This window comes from Podarcis erhardii, assembly GCF_964252035.2.
Source record: "Podarcis erhardii genome assembly, chromosome: 6".
NCBI lineage: Eukaryota > Metazoa > Chordata > Lepidosauria > Squamata > Lacertidae > Podarcis > Podarcis erhardii.
Window position 1 is genome coordinate 48,557,742 of NC_138510.1, and position 12,618 is coordinate 48,570,359.

General features: G+C 45.0%; 1 protein-coding gene across 2 annotated transcripts in view; it reads right to left on the reverse strand.

The window, feature by feature from the left end:
* INAVA (innate immunity activator) overlaps positions 1 to 11,796 on the reverse strand; it is a 42,219-nt gene extending 30,423 nt beyond the window's left edge. For both annotated transcript variants that reach the window (XM_081866614.1, XM_081866616.1), the window contains exons 1-2: positions 11,678 to 11,796; positions 4,254 to 4,371 (exon numbers count right to left, since the gene is read on the reverse strand). The gene's annotated coding sequence lies outside the window, so the exon portion shown is untranslated. The remainder of the gene's footprint in view (positions 1 to 4,253; positions 4,372 to 11,677) is intronic.
* Between the last annotated feature and the right edge of the window lie 822 nt (positions 11,797 to 12,618).

A 12,618-nucleotide genomic window follows, 5' to 3' on the forward strand; every position in this document is an offset into this window, starting at 1 on the left:
CGTCCGAGTCCACCGCGGCTTCTGAATTGACAAGTGACAGCTGTGCCCAAGGGCGCTTTTCCACAATACCGGGGATGTGCCAGCTGCAAATTGTCCTGAGGAAGGCAGACTTTGCCACAGTCACACGTACTAGACTAATGTAACGCACTTTACATGGCGCTGCTTTGCTGAGGCAGATAAGCATGAGCGTTTGTAAATGCCAGACAGAACTATTCTGTTTCTCCTCTCCCTATGTTCTGTTCTGGGGGGTTCTCATGACTCTCCAGAGTGGATTTGTGGAAAAGTGGGGGAAGCCCCATTGCACTAGCAGGAGCCTTAGCTCTGGCAAAGTGGGTAGAACAATGAATGTAGTTTTTACCTTTGTACAGTATGCACACATCTCCCTCTCTCCTCCATTTAGGCAAGCGATAATCAGTCTGAGAGCTCAAGGGCACATTGCAGCCCAGCCAAAGAACACTCAAGGAGGGTGTGAGGTAAAGCCAGTGGGTGGTATTGCCTGGAAAGAGCCCTAATGTTAGATGGAGGGACTCAGATTACCACATTTGGCCCCTGGGCCTGAAATAAGCAGCAAACACATACTACAATCTCATATATTTTGCTCACTTGCAACATGCTGCACCCAATTGCCCCATTATCTTTCTACCCCAAATCCCCCAATTCATGCATACGTCCCCCTAACTGCACTTTTTTGGGGAAACAGTGGATGCCACCAGCCAGCTAGGTATTTGGCTGCAGATACAGACAAGGGACGCAGGTGGCGCTGTGGGTTAAGCCACAGAGCCTAGGGCTTGCAGATCAGAAGGTTGGCAGTTTGAATCCCCGTGACGGGGTGAGCTCCCATTGCTCGGTCCCTGCTCCTGTGAACCTAGCAATTCAAAAGCACATCAAAGGGCAAGTAGATAAATAGGTACCGCTCCGGCAGGAAGGTAAACGGCGTTTCTGTGCACTGCTCTGGTTCGCCAGAAGTGGCTTAGTCATGCTGGCCACATGACCCGGAAGCGGTACACCGGCTCCCCTGGCCAATAAAGCGAGATGAGTGCCACAACCCCAGAGTTGTCCGTGACTGGGCCTACTGGTCAGGGGTCCCTTTACATTTACATTTACAGACAAGGCTGCAGGGTGACTAAGAACTTTCAAACCTTTACGGAAGGTGTAGTATGTTCTTTCTTTACCAGAGAGGCCACACAATTTGATATATAGCACCTGAAGAGGCTATTCCACTCGGATGCTCTAAAGTCAATGTGCAAACCAAGTTCCGAAAGCACCAGCCAACAAAACTCATCATTTCAAAGAAACAGTCAGCGACTAATCTAATCACCCATTGTGTACCTGTTTAGAGACAGTGACTGATGCATGACTTTTGCCTTTTCTGGTGATGGTGTGAAGATTTCCTGGATCACGCAGACAGATCCAGACAGCAAGCAGAGAAAGAAAGGCCCAGCACATGGCCCGGGATGGATCATCATCTTTTTGCCAGACAGAATTTGAAAGTTTTGTCTAGGTGCAAAACTGGACTGGCCCTGCCACACAGCAGGGTGATGTGTGTTCAGACAGTGTCATGGGAGGCGGGGTGACCACTAAAGTCAGGAACTGTTGTCTGGAGGGCACAGCAAGACTTTTATAAGTGTTTGCTAGGGATGGAGGAGAAGTAATTTTTCAAAAGCACTTTAGTGAGGAACTACCAAATCAGCGCCTCTTGGGGGGGCCACCAGGTGGCGCATTGGAAGATGGCCGACAATAACATCTCTCCGACCCACACGAGGTAATTGAGAGGTTGCTATGGGAAGTATGCAGCCTTCCCGACCCCCCAAGGATATGGGGGAGACAGCCTTGCCAGCGGTGTCCATAATGCACCCCCGGATTCAAAAGAAGGGGGTGCCGGTCACTTGGCACAGACCTCGGTGAAGTCGGCTCTTCCCGGACGCTGTCTCCAATCAGCGAGTGCTGGTTCGCTTTAGCTCGAAAATATAATTGGAAACATATAATTGGAAAGAAGCTAAAGCACATACATCAAGCGAAGTTCAGGTGATAAGACTGCTGATTAATGGATCTCTGTGACCGGAGCAACGGACGGGACAAATAAATCAAGTGATGAATCATCATCAAGAGACTGGTACGTTTGGACTGAAATGGAGGGGGGGTGGAGGAAAAAACTTTTCTTTTCTTTGCCTTATGTGAGTATTAATAACCCTCCACCCCAGAAAGAAAGAAGTTTGTTGCATTTTGCTAACCACAAGCAGGAATTTAAGAACTGTGTGGAGTGAATTTCAAAGAGAGGATTGGTAAACATTGGAGAACAAAGGAAAGTTTTTATGACGCAGTTTTAAATGGCGTTTCGCTAAGACAGGCTTGTCTAAGAAAGACGGGGGGCGGAGGACCAGTACCATTGGAATGTGAATGATGATTGGAATGTGATCTAAATCTGGCAGAGCCCTTGTAAGATACTTGGCAAGCCTGGGAAAAGTAAAGGACAGACCGAGGATAAATTCTTTACGGAAGGTGGAATGGCGTCTGTCCCTATGTGATATGACTTTTGGGAGAGTCTAAAACCCACACAGAGGATGTTTGTTTTCAACCCACTTGTAAGGATTATCAGAGATAGCAAAGAAAGGAATATATGATAACAACAAGAAGATGAAGAAAGTACAGTGGTGCCCCGCAAGACGAATGCCTCGCAAGACGGAAAACTCGCTAGACGAAAGAGTTTTCCGTTTTGGAGGTGCTTTGCAAAATGAATTTCCTATGGGCTTGCTTCGCAAGACGAAAATGTCTTGTGAGTTCCTGCGGGGTTTTTTTCCTCCCCCCCCCCTTTCTAAGCCGCTTATCCGGTAAAAGCCGCTAAACCGCTAATAGCGCTAATCCGCTAATCCGTCAATGGGCTTGCTTCACAAGACGAAAAAACCGCTAGACGAAGAGACTCGCGGAATGGATTCTTTTCGTCTTGCGAGGCACCACTGTAATAAAGAGACTATCTGGACAGAACTGGATTGAATTGTCTAATTAAAGCAGCAATATAAGTGATGTTTGGACCCCCGTTCAGAGCTTGAAGTATGGGTACCCCCAACAAAATTTTAAAATCTGGCTGTATAATTTGGAATTATGTGATTTGGAAATAATGTGATTTGATTGGCCTGTTAATAAAAATTATTAAAAAAATAATAATCAGCGCCTCTTGAACTCAGGGCTCATCCAGACTTCCTTCTGCGCTGCACTTTCCAGGCACAGGTCTGCACTTTAAAGCTCCATTATCTGAGCAGGGTTTTTGTTTTTGTTTGTCTTGGCTCTTTCTCTGTTAAATCCCATGCTTTACCGCTGAATCGGAGCAAACAGCAATCCATAGAAAACACAATTGCCAACATGTTTAATTAGAGAAAAATAATTACTAATGTTTGCTAAGGATTGGAATTTTCTTATGGATTTTTTGCGTGAAAGAGAAAATGAACTTGTAATATCTGGATTTGAAGATTGAAAAAATACTGGTTTATAGAATATAGAATGGTTGGATCTTAAAGAATGAATCACATATGTACAGATAGCTGCAGAGAGCCAGAAGTCCTTTTATTTTACTCTCCATCTTTCTTCAGTTTTTTCTTTCTTTTCCTTTTTTCTTGCTTACTCCTTTAGATTTCTCATTTTCTTGTATTTTCTTCCTTCTGTCTTAGCTTCTTAGCTACTTAATTTAAAAAAGAGCAGTTTTATGTTGCAAACAGGCTGTTTAGGGATCACAAATGAGTCACTGGAAACAGGTTTTCCACCACCCTCGGATTTCCCTTGAAAAGGATAAAGAAAGATTAAATGGGGGAAAATACAGGCCAGCATTTTGATGCCAACAACGTTTGAGTGTTTTGAAAAAAAAAATGTATGCATGTGTAGCACCCATCAGACAACACCCCCATGTCTGGAAGCACCCTACAAACACAGCGCAGGATCATCTGCTCTCTGGCCCTAATCTGTTTCTTTATATTTAATATTTGAGTGCGGCCGGGGGGGGGGGGGGTTACGGCAGGGCAACAAGGGAGCAACTGTTTTCGAACACTAGCAAATTGTTTTCTTTTGATGAGAGCGTCAGTGTGGTGCAGCAGTTAGAACGTTGAACCTGGGAGACCAGGGTTCAAATCTCTACTCAGCCGTGAAACCTTGGGCCCTTCCCTATCACTTAACCTAGCCTACCTCACAGGGTTGCTGTGAGGATAAAATGACTTCCTTGGAGAAAAGGCGGGATACAGACGTAATAATAAATAAATAAAACTGACCTGCAACACAGGCAAAGTTTTTTCCAAGATGTAGTGATGAGAAATGCTCAAAAGCAGCTTGCTGGGTGAAGTGGATTGGTTATGCTAGATTCCTGGCAGGTGGGGTGCTCTTGGCTTACTGGGAAGAAGCAAGGTGAGGAGGTCAGTAGAGTGCTAATAAATAATAATAATAATAATAATAATAATAATACCCCGCCCATCTTGCTGGGTTTCCCCAGCCACTCTGGGCAGCTCCCAACAGAATATTAAAAACACAATAAAACATCAAACATCAAAAACTTCCCTAAACAAGGCTGCCTTCAGATGTCTTCTAAAAGTCAGATAGTTGTTCATTTCCTTGACATCTGATGGGAGGGCATTCCACAGGGCGGGTGCCACCACTGAGAAGGCCCTCCGCCTGGCAAACACATCAGTGCCACCAATTTGGCATTACAGCAGGTGCATTTGTACCAATCCACCCTTCGTGCAGGTAAATAATAGAGACCCTCCTGCCAGGAACTTAGCATGGCAGCTCCACCTCACCTGGCTAGCCATTTCTAGAAATGCTTCGCTCTCTTAAATGTTTGCTGGGAACGCAGGTGTTAAAGGCAAAGGAGTTTCTGCAGGAAAAAGGTGGCAAGCTTACGCAAGAAAGGGCCCCAGAAGTAAACTGTTTGTCCAATATGTACTGATAAGCTGATCCGCCCCTGGCAATTTTCATTTCCCAAGTGCTTAAAGGAGCATCTAGAAACAATGTCTGGGATCTAACCACCTCCTGATGAAACCAAGTCAAGGTCTTCTGAAAATGACTTAGATAACCTCCAACTCTGCTTCTTCTCTTTGATTCTTCTCAAAGAATAAAAAGGCAAGGTTGTGCAACAAACAAGCTAAAGAACTTCTATTTAATCCATGGCAAATAAACAGACAGGGGTGCTATGCATATAGTAGGAATGGGTTTATATGTGTATTTCCAGTCCGGGACATTTTTGCATGTTGCAACAGTCTGCAAATTTCTTTTTAACTTCCTCTCAAAAGCAGGTATGTAAATACATACTTTGATGCATATTTAAATGTGTATTTTCTCTCAAAATACGATTTAAACGTATAGGTACGTTTATTTCAAAATATGATTCTAAATGCATTTTTTTAAATGTTTAAACCAACCTTCCTCAACGTGTAGACTATATTCACCAGAAACCAGGTAAAAACTCACTTTGAAAAACAGGTATTTAAAGGCTGATGTCATTTTTTATGTTGTGATGCTGCTAATTATGTTTTTTATGTGCTGTATGATAATTATTTTTAATGTTTCTGCTTATGATGTACAATATTATGTTTCATATTGCTTTTCTTTTATTGCAAACTGTCCTGTGGCCATGTTTGGTGAATGTCAGACCAGAAATCTATTTAATAAATAAAACACTCATCAGCACAAATATTCATTCCAATATTTGGTAGGTAGCTAAGCTCCAATCTGCATATTAGGCCAAGAGATACAGATCAGGTAGAAAAATCTGCAGACTGAATTCCTCAAGCACTTTCTGTTTCTACTGCTGTATTTGCATTATTTGAATAATTATACTTGTGCCAGTAGAGGTCGCTAGTATGCAGCGTCTTCCATTCCTCCCACCCTGTCCCCAGCAAGTAAGAAATGTGGAGTTAGATTATGCTTATTACTCCAGCGAGAGTGGTGCTGTGGGTTAAGCCACAGAGCCTAGGGCATGGGTAGGCAAACTAAGGCCTGGGGGCCGCATCTGGCCCAATTGCCTTCTAAATCTGGCCCATGGACAGTCCAGGAATCAGCGTGTTTTTACATGAGTAGAATGTGTGCTTTTATTTAAAATGCACCTCTGGGTTATTTGTGGGGCATAGGAATTCATTCTTTTTTTCCCGCTTCAAAATATAGTCTGGCCCCCCACAAGGTCTGAGGGACAGTGGACCAGCCCCTGCCTGAAAAAGTTTGCTGATCCCTGGCCTAGGGCTTGCCGATCAGAAGGTCGGCGGTTCGAATCCCCGCGACGGGGTGAGCTCCAGCACATCAAAGTACAAATAGATAAATAGGTACCACTCCAGCAGGAAGGTAAACGGCGTTTCCGTGTGCTGCTCTGGTTCGCCAGAAGTGGCTTAGTCATGCTGGCCACATGACCCGGAAGTTGTACACCGGCTCCCTCGGCCAATAAAGTGAGATGAGTGCCGCAACCCCAGAGTTATCCGCGACTGGACCTAATGGTCAGGGGTCCCTTTACCTTTATTACTCCTGGACAGGTGGTGAATGCCTTCTACTGTGATGATAACCTATATGTTTTGGCCTTGGAGTGGGTGGGAGGGTGAGGGAGGCTGGGAGTGGCAATTGCTCCTTGCAATTTGGTAGATTTTTCTATTGGTCTGACCAATATATTCATTCCACTTACTTTTAAGAGAACAGAATCTTGGTGAACTGATAGGCCAAACTACACATTACATTAAATGTGCGACTGCATTTTATGTATTTCTAAAATAGCAATTCCGGGCGCCCTCCATCAAGATTGTAAGATGAAGGGATTTTAAAGCCTTTCCTCTCTAAGCCAGTCCCAAGAGCAGCTTACTTCCTACAGTAAATATTTTTTTTTGGCGGGGGAGGGAGGGAGTAGGGTTGCCACCCATCCCTAGAAAAAGGGAATCGCCCCATTTTTGGACAAAAGTGTCCTTGTTCTGTCTTGCTTAAGCAAGATAAAATATTGTTTCTTTATGCAACAACTACAAGAATATTATTGGCCCAAAGATGGAAGCAGGAAGAGATTGCGATGAAAGAAGAGTGGCAGATGAAGCTAATGGACTATGCCGAATTGGCAAAATTAACTGGGAAGATTCGGAACCAGCAGGACCAGACCTTTCTGAAAGACTGGAATAAAATTATGTTGTATTTGAAAGACAATTGTAAACAATTAACATCACTAGTAGGGCTACAAGAAGTTTTGTAAGGTCAAATTTATCAATTATTATCAAGTTTGATTTTTAATTGATTTATTTAAGAAGAGGATTTAAGGATGAAAATAATAATAATAATAATAACAAAAAATGCAATATTAGAGCATAAATAAGAAAACCATTAGTCAAGGAGAAGGGAAGTCTAAGGCTGAGATGGTCAATTGGTCTTTATGTATTATATATAAGATGTATGTCATGTTTAAAAATATTTGGAAAATTTAATAAAAATTATTATATATATTTAAAAAGTGTCCTTGTCCTGTTTGGACTTCAAGCCTTTTCCCCATATTCAAGCTCGGCCGGCCCAAAATGGCGGTTATGTCACTGTTGGTGCGGCTGATGAGGAGCCCAGGCCAGCAAGAGCAACAACAGAAGAAGGGGGAAAGAGTGACCGTCCTCTTCCTCCCTCTTCCCCTCCTTCCCTCTCACTGGTTCTCCTCAGCCCCCTGCACCTGACAGTCTAGCATGGTGTGGGTCTGCCGCTGCTTGGCCCCCTCCACCACCCCAACCTGACCTCTCCTCTTCCTCTGCGCTCAAGTCTCTTCCAATGCCAGCATGGGCGAAAAGTTGGAGCTGTGGCTCAAATTGCCCATGGGAGCTAGCCGGCTACCCCTGGCCCCTGCCCATCTATGTGAGCTGAGGTTGAAGAGCGGGGCCAGGATGGTGAGGGAGGTGGGAGGGTGAATGCAGGGAGACCCCATCCCAAAGTGGTGGAGGATCTGGCCTCATGGGTGTGTGTGTGTGTGTGTGTGTGTGTGTGTGTGTGTGTGTGTCTCAACCCCCCAACCTGTGTCTTATTTTGCCCGACTGAATGTGGCAACCCTGGGAGGGAGCGATATTTTAATTGGGAGCATGGTATGTTTAGGGGGGAGCGTAATCTGTTCTAACTGTTTTTAATTCTGAATATTAAATTGTTATAAACCACCCTGGGACCTGCTAGTGAAGGGCAGGTAATAAATTTAAAGATAATAACAACTCCTCCCTCTGTGCTGTGGTGCCAATTGTGATCGAGCCTCCTTTGGATGCTGGGTTCATTTTAAGTGCCACACATTAAACTTAATGTGTCGTTTGGCCCTGTGAGAGTTACTGTAGGGGCTGCTGAGAGAAGTGGAATGGTGATGTTTTCGTTTGTGCTTTAAAAAAGTGACTCTGTAGCTATTTTAACAATGTGGGGGTTCGCAAAGTACAACATAACTGTGCACCCAGTATAAGAACAGAAATGGCCACCAGCCAACTCCATCTGCCACCCACAGTTCACACATTATATTTCTCCTTGTCAGCATGAACATATGTGTACTTCATGACTCTGGGATGTAGGAGAAGGAACACTCTGAACTTTCCCCAATACTTCTGTCAATGGGAAACCATTTTTTGGAATTCCCTAACTTACTCAATGAAAGGGCAACAGTCATTACAGTCATTATGAAAATTAGGAATCATATATTACAGGGCCTGTTAAAATAAATAGAAGGCCCCGCTTGCTTGCTCCTTTGGCTCTTTGTTGAGGTATTTATCCAGCAACCACAACTGAGCGTTGGAGGATGCATGTGAAATGTTCTGTTTTGAACACTCTGCGGAGGTGCCACTGGATAAAGAATCTGTTGATCTGCAAACAGCAACCTCTTCTTTTGAGCTTTGTATGCCTGTCTCTGAGAATTGGGCTGGCTTCTAAGCCAGCTATTCCTCCCCTCCCTTTCAAGCTTCCCCTTGCCAAAGGAAACACTGTACAAAATAACCTGTGTTACACTGCGCTTTCCGGAGAGGCTTCCCAGCCACACTATGAGGAGGAAGTTTATCATAAATACTCCAATCATCCCTCTTGGCTCTCCTCCCAAAGAGCCATGTCCCATCTTCCCTTCTCCCAGGCTCTGTCGGCTTCGACAGCCACGCAGGAGGGAACGCCACAACACTGAAGGGATTCATTTCGCTCTCTCTGCTGGCTGCCAGACGTGCCCTCCGAAAATAAAGAACACTGAAGGACAAATGCCCTTTTAGTGCCCCCTGCATGCAAGCCATCCATCATCCCATCAAGGCCAGGAGGAGAGGCCAACTTCTCTGCTCCAGAGAGATAAAGGCCACTGCAGTTGCCTACTTCCCATCCTGCATGGAACCTGCAACATTCCACCCACCAACCAAGCCGATTTCACACTAGCAGAGGCTTTGATGAATTGCTGTCCCCCATGCAACGGGAGCTTCAGAATTGATGGTGAAGACTTTCAGCAACTGAGGGAGTGGGGAGAGAAGCCTCAGTCTGCACAAGGATCTCAAGGGACTGTCATACTTCGCCTTAGTGCCGATGCTCCAGTGCTCTGTAGGCAAAGGCTTCTGTGTGCATGATACAGAGTGGAAAAGCTGGGATAGGGTGTGAAAAGGTTATGAAGTGAAGGTGGTGGTCTGATCTGAGAAATCTGGGTTTCAAGTCTCATCTCTTGCAAAACTGTTTTGTGGGTGAACTGCTATGCCAACCTGTTTCCCAACCTCCAAAGTCTATGGGACTCAGCAGACTTTAGGCTGCCTAATTGCAGCCTAAACCACCTCATTGTGAATTCCACATACATTAGCTAATAGCATGTGCCATAGTCAGCAACACAGTATACCTAAGCTGTAACTTTAAGCATGCTTACTAGGAAGTAAAAGCCCATTGAGATCCATTGGATTTAATTCTGAATAAAATGCTGAGGACTCTATCACTAAGGTCCTTCAACCTCTTCATAAACAGGTGCATTAAAAAATGATCATAGAATTGTAGGGTTGGAAGGGGCCACAAGGGTCATCTAGTCCAACCCTCTGCAATGCAGGAATCTTTTGCCAAACATGGGGTCCATGATCCAGAGATTAAGATTCTCATGCTCTGCCAACTGAATGTGACCTTGTTGCAACTGCACTGAGCCCCTGATGCAGGCAAACAAACTAAGCAACAGCCAAGGGTCACAGGTCATAGAAGCACAGAACTAGAAAAACACACCCAAAACTACCTTGTGCAAAGTTACTATGCAAATCCATTTTAAAAAGTAAAAGTGCACTGTTTAAAGGAACCCTTTCCATCGCTTGGTGAGATGTTAGAGCAAGGAATGAGAAGCAGAGTGAGAAATCAGAAATCCAATGCCACAGTTCTGGCCCAACTTTACAACATGTAAGCTTAATGCAAGGAACAAAAATGCTGTGTGTGGTGAGTGAGAGATCATATAGCTCAGGACTGCCTAGAAGTATTTCCTGCCCTACTCCCAGATGTGTGGGGGCTTCTTGGCATTGCATTGTGGTAAGGATGTGCATTCTGCACATGCTTACAGGGACTTTTAAGTTAGTTTTGTACATGTACTTAGGCTGTGCCCCATTATCCAGTCAGGTTCTGCTCCATTATCCAGTTAGGTTCTGCCATTCAGCCCTGGATCAAATTAAGCCTCACACATGCTTCTCAGTAATAGTCCTTAACTTCTGTGTTTGTTGCTATGTGCCAAAAATGTTATAGCAACCACCTGAAGATTCAACCCTCAGAACTTTTAACTCACATGGAAAGCAGAACACAGTAAAAAACAAACAAGGAAAAATATGTCCTTGAGATTTGCCCCCTTAAGAAGCTTTTTGTGGTCAGAAACAATAATTTTCTTTCTTAAAACAAAGGAACCATGCAAGCTACCACTAGGCCACAGTTCTATTCAGGAGGAGGAAGCAGTCAAATACAGGGCAGCTGATTTAAATCAGGAGAAGGCAGTGGATAGATCAGGATCTATTGGGAGACCGCCAACTGATTTACAAGAGATTGGCAAGTGTCTCTGACACCCAATCATTTAACAATAACAACAACACCCCCCCCCCAATTTAGGCTGCTGAAATTAATAAAAAAGCTAACTAGGACTGAACTTCTGTGGGAAAGGGCTGTAAGTGCAATTCAAACCCCAACAAAAATGAAATCCCAAGGCTCAGAGGTACCCTGTTCTTTAATACTAAGTTGTATGTCTTTTGCATCTGGCTCTGGTTGGTTGATATTGGAGAGATCTAGGAAAACCCCCAACAATAAACAAAGTAGACCCAACAAACCCAAAGTTCACCCACCTCTGATCTAAACGAAGAGGCAATTTCAGACAAGCTGCTCACCTAAACATGTATCTTACAAGTAGTAATTTGAAATCACGGTGCCTATTCCCGCCCCCTCCCCAACCATAAACCTGAAAACATTTCCTGCAGAGCTAAGGCATTCATTTGTTCAGGTCCTGAATCTCTGGAAGTCAAAGAAATTCCGCAGAAGCTTTAGTCTGCTCTTTCCATTAACTGCAGCGCCAATCAGAAAATTTCAGGAAACTACAACCGGGCAGAAAACGACAATTGGGCAGTCGCAGATTACTTCCAGGAACCAGCTAATTCAGCAGTGCTCTTTGCTTATTTCTCTTTAGCTCCAAGGAATGCACGCTTACTCACCTGGTGTGAGCTGCTAGAAGTTCTAAATTTTACATTTACAAAAAGTTCTGCTCTGTTTCCACTTACCTTGTGTGTGTGTGTGTGTGTGTGATTTGCTCAGTTTATTTGAGTTTCCCCGTTACCCCCCCCCCCCCCGGGAGCGCGAGCTTCTCTGCTGCCATGCTTCTGGTGCGCTTGCTTAAATTCTCCACCCCCCTTGCGGTATTTCATTTAACTTCGGCATCGGCGGCATCCCAAATGTTAAAAAAATCTGAAGACATCTGTCCCTGGGGCATACCACTCCCTCCAAGGAAAGAGGGGTGAATGCCTTGCTTGCCCTTCTCCTTTTCCAACCGGGATGTGAAATCCCCGAGAGCGTCTCGGTGAAATGCGGCGTAAAAAAAACAACAACACGCCAGGCCCGACAAAGTTTTTGTTTGCTAGGTTGGTGGTTTTGATTAATTTCGCCCTTTGAGGGAACAGCCTCCCTTCAGGGACCCCCTTTTCCACAGCCAGAATTGCCTCGGCCCTGGCGGGAGGAAAGAGTCATTTGCTGAATCAAAGCGCTTCTTCCAAGCCACACAATGACCCCCCTGTGGTTGATTTTCTGCGGGGAGACCCGGGGCGAACGTGCGCAAGAATGGCCGCGGGGAGAGAGCGGCGCTTCTCCCTCCGGGCAGCCCAGAAGGAAAGTGTGCGCGGCAGCTGGCTATTAATGTCGCATTAGTGATGGATTAGCAGCCCTCTCGGCCCAACACACAATGGCAAACTAACAAGAAGTTAGTGGGCAGGGGCGGGGGGCGCCTCCCCGCGAGAAGGTAGCCAGGAAAGGGTGACACTGAGAAGAGGCCCTGCGAAGCAAGAGATATTTAATGTTATTGCTCTGTGGCGCCAAGGCGCTTTCGTTTGCATTTCTCTGGAAAGCCCTGCTGGTGTGCGATGGCAGATGTCACCCACCTGAGATCTATCTTTGAACCCTGTAAAAACAACCACACCGAATCCTTTTTAAACCCTCCAAGCAGCT